Below are 7,422 nucleotides of genomic sequence, written 5' to 3'. Positions count from 1 at the left end.
GAATTGCACATCAGTATTAGGTTAGGTCAGTATTGCGACGGGATAACGTGACGATCTCCGGGTAAGACGACAGTTCTCCGCAGTTTCATCAGTTCCTCCTTTGTGGAAACGCGGTACGGCGCCGGCCGGGGGGCGGGGCCGGAGCCGGAGCCGGGGGGCGGGGCCGGAGCCGGGGGGCGGGGCCGGAGCCAAGACACATCGCAACGACACGACGAAAACACTCAATCCAGCCGAATAAAGTCAAAACAAGTTAATTTAAAGCGATTCCAGTGCGTGTCCCGATCGTTCGTGAAGTTCCTCTTTCATATAAACGTGTATATAAACGTGTACCGACGACACGCCGTACTTTAGCGCGGCCGGAGGGCGCGGGGGGGCTGGTGGGCTCGCTCGGAGCTAGCTCACGTCACAACAACACAACGAACGCAACGAAAAACGCTCAAATCCAGCCGAAAAAAGTCAAAAACAGTTGAATTAAAAAACTATTCCAGCGCGTGTCCCTATCGTACAGTAAAATAGAAAAAATATACTAACTATATTTACAAAATATAGGAGATAAAGCACAATAAGTGTGAGAAAGAAGAGAGAGCGTTTACACCGGGCTGCCAGCTGTACCAGCGCCTTATGACGTATAAATAAAACGTATAATAAAGCATGAAGAACGACTTAATTCATGAAGAACATAGTGTTTGTTAAGCATGACTCAGGCTCAGTGGCTACTTTATTAAAGCGTTAGGGTATTCATTAAAATAAGCCTGAATCAGTCTTAATAAACAATCTGTTCATTGTTAATTAAGCCTTTGTTGTTCATTGTTAATTAAGCCTTTGTTCATGCTTTATTAATGCAATTCAAAGTGTAGTTAAAGTGTTCAAAGTTTCCTTATAAGTGCACTCACATGGAGGATACGGCACCATTTCGTCTCAATGGAAAAATGCTCCACAGAATGACAATAAACGTGTCTATCGCCATGGAGACGAGCATGTGGCGCTACTAGGGCGAGTCGCAGGTCAGATCTGTGGAGAGGCGACCCTGCTCACGAGGCGTCTTTGAGCAATGTAACGCCTGTAACTGAAAGAAAGCTTAGTTTAATGCCGTAATCTTCACAAAGACGAGCGACAGAAAGGTTACGCAGTGCACCTTTAAGTATTTAAGTATAAAACGCACTCACCACATGTTTTTTATATAGATTACTTTAAGAAAACCCTGATAGAAAAGCCTCTTTGTGTCTGAACGGTTATACAAACATGACAAACGTGACAAGTTTACTCAAGATTTCAAAGGAGCGCTGTCAATGATGAAGTGTGTGTCTAATCATGTACAAACACTTTATATTTGCGCACACTTATTCTCTCCTGCGAGCTGATACTTTACACAATGTACGTGATTGGTTGATTTATTTGTTGTATTTAAGTATTTATTTAACTTTCATGACGCCTTTGACTTCATTCTGTGGCTCGTTAGGCATTGACTAAGCATTAACGACACGTTCCTTATGCCTGCAGCTCTTAACCACGCCCTTATTACCTCCGGCCTATGAATGCAGAGCGTGTGTGAGTGAGCGGTGAAGGTCAAAGGTCAATGTGAATGAATGAAAACTAGTGACTAATGAATCCCTCTCTCAGGACATTCACAGACCTAAAGTTACACTAACTTTTGTGCTGTTTTCAATGCGAAAAATATCTTGAAAAATTTCTACTGAATGACTTGGATGCGGCCTCTCCACAGATCTGACGCGCTTGGATGCGGCCTCTCCACAGATCTGACGCGCGTGGATGCGGCCTCTCCACAGATCTGACGCGCGTGGATGCGGCCTCTCCACAGATCTGACGCGCGTGGATGCGGCCTCTCCACAGATCTGACGTGATCTGACGCGCGTGGGTGCGGCCTCTCCACAGATCTGACGCGATCTGACGCGCGTGGGTGCGGCCTCTCCACAGATCTGACGCGATCTGACGCGCGTGGGTGCGGCCTCTCCACAGATCTGACGTGATCTGACGCGCGTGGGTGCGGCCTCTCCACAGATCTGACGCGATCTGACGCGCGTGGGTGCGGCCTCTCCACAGATCTGATGCGTGACCACAAAATGACCTATTTCAAGATTTAGGGAAGAAAATTAAATAATGAGGATAAATTACAAATAAATAAAACAAAGAATAAGAAAAATAAATTAATGAATTAAAAAAAAAAAATAAGAAAAAAATAAGATCTAAGGGCTGAGTAACTTCTTGATAAATACTTCAAACCAGAGGTGTCCAAACTGTGGCCCGGGGGCTAAATGTGGCCCTCAGACTCAGTTATGGAAAGAGCAGTTACATCAAAACAACCATTTAGAAACACATAGAAATTTTAGATGGCGTAAGACCAAATCTGAATATATTCCTATGTTTATGAAGGACACATGCAAATAAACGTGTGCGCACGACTCCACAATTTGATTTTATGAGAGTGAACCGTGTGTGGGCGGTGAATACCACCTCTGTTCCTTCACCATGTTTCCATCCAAACATCGTTGCACGCGTGTTTGCTTTTTGCATGGGTTAATTCGTGTCACGACATGATTTGCGGGTGTAAAAAACAGTATGTGAAAATGTACATAAAGTAGTAAATAATGTGATTGGTAATAATAGGTTGCAGTAATATTGAGAGTAAATGCTTATTGTTTTGTGACTCAGTAAAACTATTGCTTATTCAATGAAAATCCCACTTTAAGGACATTAAATAAAGCTGCACTGCTGTTTTTGATGCTTAAAATATGTTGAGAAACATGGATTCACATGTGACTTGGCTCTCCACAGATCTGACCTGTATTTTCCTTGTCCTTGTGGGGTCACCTCTTGTCTCCATGAAGATCTAGTCCAGTTTGAGGCCAATGCAAAACAGTTACAGCTCCATGAAGACCAACAGGAAGCTGAACATCCACCAGAACAAACGATATAGTTGGTATTTCATGGACGGGGCCTCGGTAACCATGCCGCCGGTCCCTGTATGACCGGAGCAGGAGCTGTGTTCATTGCCAGCAGTAAGTTAGACCTGTTCCCAGTGCGTGTGGGACTCCTCAGGGCTGCGCTTTGTCACCCGTTCTGTTCATCGTTCTTATAGACACAGTCGGGGGTCAGAGGGCATCTGGTTCGGGGGCCACAGGAGCTCATCTCTGCTGTTTGCAGACAATGTCCTGATGGTTCATGGATGAAAATCAGCACCTGCCGAGCTCCATTCAAAAGATCTAATATTCCCATTGCCATGTGTCACCCACTGATTGACTAAACCAACCAGAAAAGTATGTCACTCTTGGTAGATTAATACATTACTTTAATGTACCATTGCCATGCTATATCCTTCATTCCAGGAAGTAATGCAAATACCTGAATACCCATGACTTTAGAACATCAGAGTACATCCAAAAATAGATTTTACGAGAGCTAAAATTAGAACTGACTGATCTACAAAAAGCGTTTGGTCATGAGCGTGGGACTGTCCAGGAATGTAAACTTTAAGGTCACTTCCTCAAAGTGACGCAACTAAAAAGTACAATTCCTGTAGCGTTCACGGACGGTACGGCAGATAAGGAATCATAAATAACTTGTGCAGTGTAGAGCTTATTCATGCATTTCAGGGTCCTGTTTGTAGGTGACATGTTGAAACAAGTTATGATGTTTAGTTTTGAAATGTTAATTGCTAGTTTAACATTGATGCTACATTTTCCTCACGCTGCAATATAGTAATAAAATGGGCTAGTCTTGTACAGATTCGATAACTTTACATTGCATTCTGTAACATTTCTGGTCCATCACCTGCTCGTCACCATGGAGATGTTATTTTGTTTTCTCTATACGTGGAATTAAACAGCTTTATCTCACTACAGGTGTTTTTCCTGCTCAAAAAACACATTTCTTACTCCTTTCTTTGCAGTTCTGACCCGTAACTTGTCTCCAGGGGGAAGTTTAAAGCCTTACTGTGGAACATTCTAGGCCAGGGATGGGCAATTCTTTTCCTCCGAGGGCCATATTCGAATCCAGGCAAGTAGCGGAGGGCCGGCCCGCCATCATTGGTGTGAAAAAAACAATCCCAAAAAGGAAATATCAAATAAAATATCACTTTTCTGTCAAATATAGGCTATTGAATCTATTATTTAATTCATTACACGTCATATTTATTAAGGATACAAGTGCAGACAGATGCCTGAGGGCAAAAAAAAAAAAAAAAAAAAGCTTGGCGGGCCGGATTAAAAGGCCCTGCCCACCCCTGTTTTAGGCAATCAGCAACAACAACCAGCCCGACCTGGAAAAGCTAGCGAACGATTAACTTTTACATCCGTGGAAACTTTAAAAATGCATTACAATGAAACATATTTCCTTTTGTTCTCCATTCTGTGATTGGGAAGCTCAAGTTCCAGTTTATTTGTGAAGCTGCAACAACAAGAAGCAGGAAGTTTCCTAAAATAATATTCTCAACGATTTATTGTATATGATAAAAACATGTTGCAACTTCGCCTCAAAGTCCCCGTAGGTAACACTGCTGTTGTCTGCATTCTTACTCAGTCTTAACTCGTTTGGCTGATAAGGAAACTATGCCTGGTTAAAGATTCAAACAACAACAATGGCATTTTGGGCGGCAATGTTTTTCCCGTCACTTTCTAACCACAAATAACCAGAGTCAACACTATTGCTAATTCGTTTAGTCATATTCTTTTGTGATTTTGCTGCTTTTGTGAGCGATGACCTCCTTTGAGATCGCAGCACTTTCCCCCGTGATAATAAATGAAACGTTATACAGAGACACCTCGTCGCGGGTCATTGTGCTGCCGGACGTTTTCTCACGCCGCTGCAGTTGAGACGGTGTTTACTTCCTGTTGCCATGATTGTTTTTGGCTGTTTTTTTCCATCGCTTTGACAGTAAAATCTAGCACAAAATCCCAAATCTTCCCGCTCGTGGATCAAACGCTCTATTCAGGCCTCTCAGGTCAACACGACAAAGCGCTTTATGCAGGACCCAAAACACAATGAGGCGAGTATTTCAACGCAGATCACGGTTGTAACGCGTTCTTTGCATGAACTAAAGTCTCTCCATGTGAAAAATGCACGCTCTGATTCATGAAAATTCACCAAAAACCTACAACACACAACTCAACACACAACATACAACACAGGAATGTATAGTCAGAGTCATACTATAGAAGTAGGAGTAGATTGTGCTTGTTTTTATCATTATTAAAAGGAATTCTTGAGCCTGTAGCATCAGACAAACCTGCCAACATCCGCGAAACACAAACTATATGAAACATGAACTACAGAGATGAAACATGAACTACAACATGGAATCAAATGCACAATGTTGCCTTGTAGCCTTTTCCATGCACCACCAGCTCACATTATCCGGTTACATTCTTGACATGCCCAACTATTTGAAACAGAAGCGCTGAGCGTGACAAATCCTCTTATCGTTCTGGTTTTGTGTCCTTAAATCGCCTGACAAAACTAACACGATCTGTTTCTGAACCCTTTGTAGGACGAACAAATGGCAGATTTACTCTAATTATACAGTATATGTAAAGGAGTAGCAACGCGGGCAATTGACAAATACTTATTTAATCAAAGTAAAGACTAAAACAAGTTTAGTCGAGGTGAAATTTCTATTAAAAAAAGCCTTTTAAATGTTTTTTAATTCTAGACATATATTAGTCTTCCACAAATAGTTGATTTTTACAGAAAATAAGAGTATTTGTTTTGTGTGTTTTATATGCCCCAGGTTTAAAGTATCAATTATTCTCTGCACTGGACAATCCAGGATAGTGTTGTTGTTTCTTCAGGCAAGACACTTGACCCTCCCAATGCTCAAGCCATGATTATAAAGATTACTTATTTTTATTGTATTATTACTATCATGATTATTATGTATTTTTTTATTTTTTTATTAATCTATCTAAGAACATGCAATGACCTCATCCTCCAGCACTGTGTGGAGGATGAGGTCATTGCATCGCGTTAGTGGCTAAATGACTTGACCTTTAGCTTCATTCGTGACGTTGTGTTGTAACGTTCTTTTGTCACTTAAGGCCGGACTTTCTTCAAAGCTGCACACGCCCAATTCATATAAAGTTTACAGAAAAGCCAAAGGACAAGCCTGTTATTTCACCATTCTCATTTAATCCGGGCTGAACATGAGCGATACCGTCCAGCAAGACAATAAAAAGCAGAGAGGCTTCGCCCAATAAACTAATACCGTATTGTCTGGACTATAAGTTGCACCTTTTTTTAACAGTTTTACATAGTACATAGGCCAGGGTGCGAGTTATAATCCTGAAAATACGGTACAACTATGACTAAAACTAAAAGTATAGTGGTATTATGGTGGAACCTTTGTAGTATTTCATAAGGTTTCGTAATATTTCCATGGCTTTAGCACTTGCACGAGTAAACCAGGCCTAAGTCGGGACTAAACCTCAATAAAAGTCTAAAATGGGTCTAAACTAAACTCATGGAAAGTCTTTTACTGTGTGTTCACGTTGTTTTAGTCCAGTCAATTGCTTTTGTGACGTTAACCAACATTTCTTTCTGTGCTTATCTAAAAAAAACATTCACGAAACAATAAAACGACAACAAAGAAGTATATTGTGTGCATATGTTACGTCAGAATATGATCCGAGTTTGGAGCACGTTTAAACGCGTGCTTTCCCAGCTCGTGTGTCTTTAAAACCGGCCCGGCTGGTATTGCCTCATCCAAATGTGATCCAAAAATATAGTTTCGGTCGAGTTTCACTGCTTCGCTCGTTCCCACAAACTGTTTATTATCGAGTTCTGCCGGCGCGAAAAGCAAAAGTTACTTGAATACTTTCCACAAAACGGTGTTAATCTTGAGCTTTCATTCAAATACAGATGTTTTTATTACTTTGAAAAACATACATTTATTAGCACGGACGCCTCTTTACAGATCTGATTAGTAACTAGACACAAGGATTTTGTAACAGTGGGATGTACAAATGTTTCACTTTGTTGAGAGGCAGAAATAAGATAAGAATGATTTAAATTTTGTGTCAATTTAAGTCAAATTAAAGAAGAAACGATAAAAAGAGCTCCTTTGATCAAACTAGAGTTAAACTGTATCAACTGACTGGTTTTTGACATTTTACTTCATTGAATATTGGGTTATTTTTTGCAACTTAAAGCCAGAAAAGTGACAAATCAATCCATTTAATTTGGTTAATTTTCACACATTATAATAAAAAAAATGTTGAATTCCAATGACAATTCAAGACAAAAGACACAAGATTTTTAAAAAGAATCACAATCATCATTATTATTATTATTAACATATCAAAAGACGGCCAACAAATGAGGGAACATCAGTGGAGTGAGCAAATGCCCCTGAACAAAAAGATTCTCGGTTCAAATCGAAGTCTGGGCAAAAACACGACCGTAAGCAAGTCA

The sequence above is a fragment of the Eucyclogobius newberryi genome, unplaced genomic scaffold (assembly GCF_026437365.1).
Source record: "Eucyclogobius newberryi isolate DKJ021-1_F unplaced genomic scaffold, fEucNew1.0.hap1 SCAF_579, whole genome shotgun sequence".
NCBI classification, from domain to species: domain Eukaryota; kingdom Metazoa; phylum Chordata; class Actinopteri; order Gobiiformes; family Gobiidae; genus Eucyclogobius; species Eucyclogobius newberryi.
Note: the sequence above shows the minus strand (reverse complement) of the source record.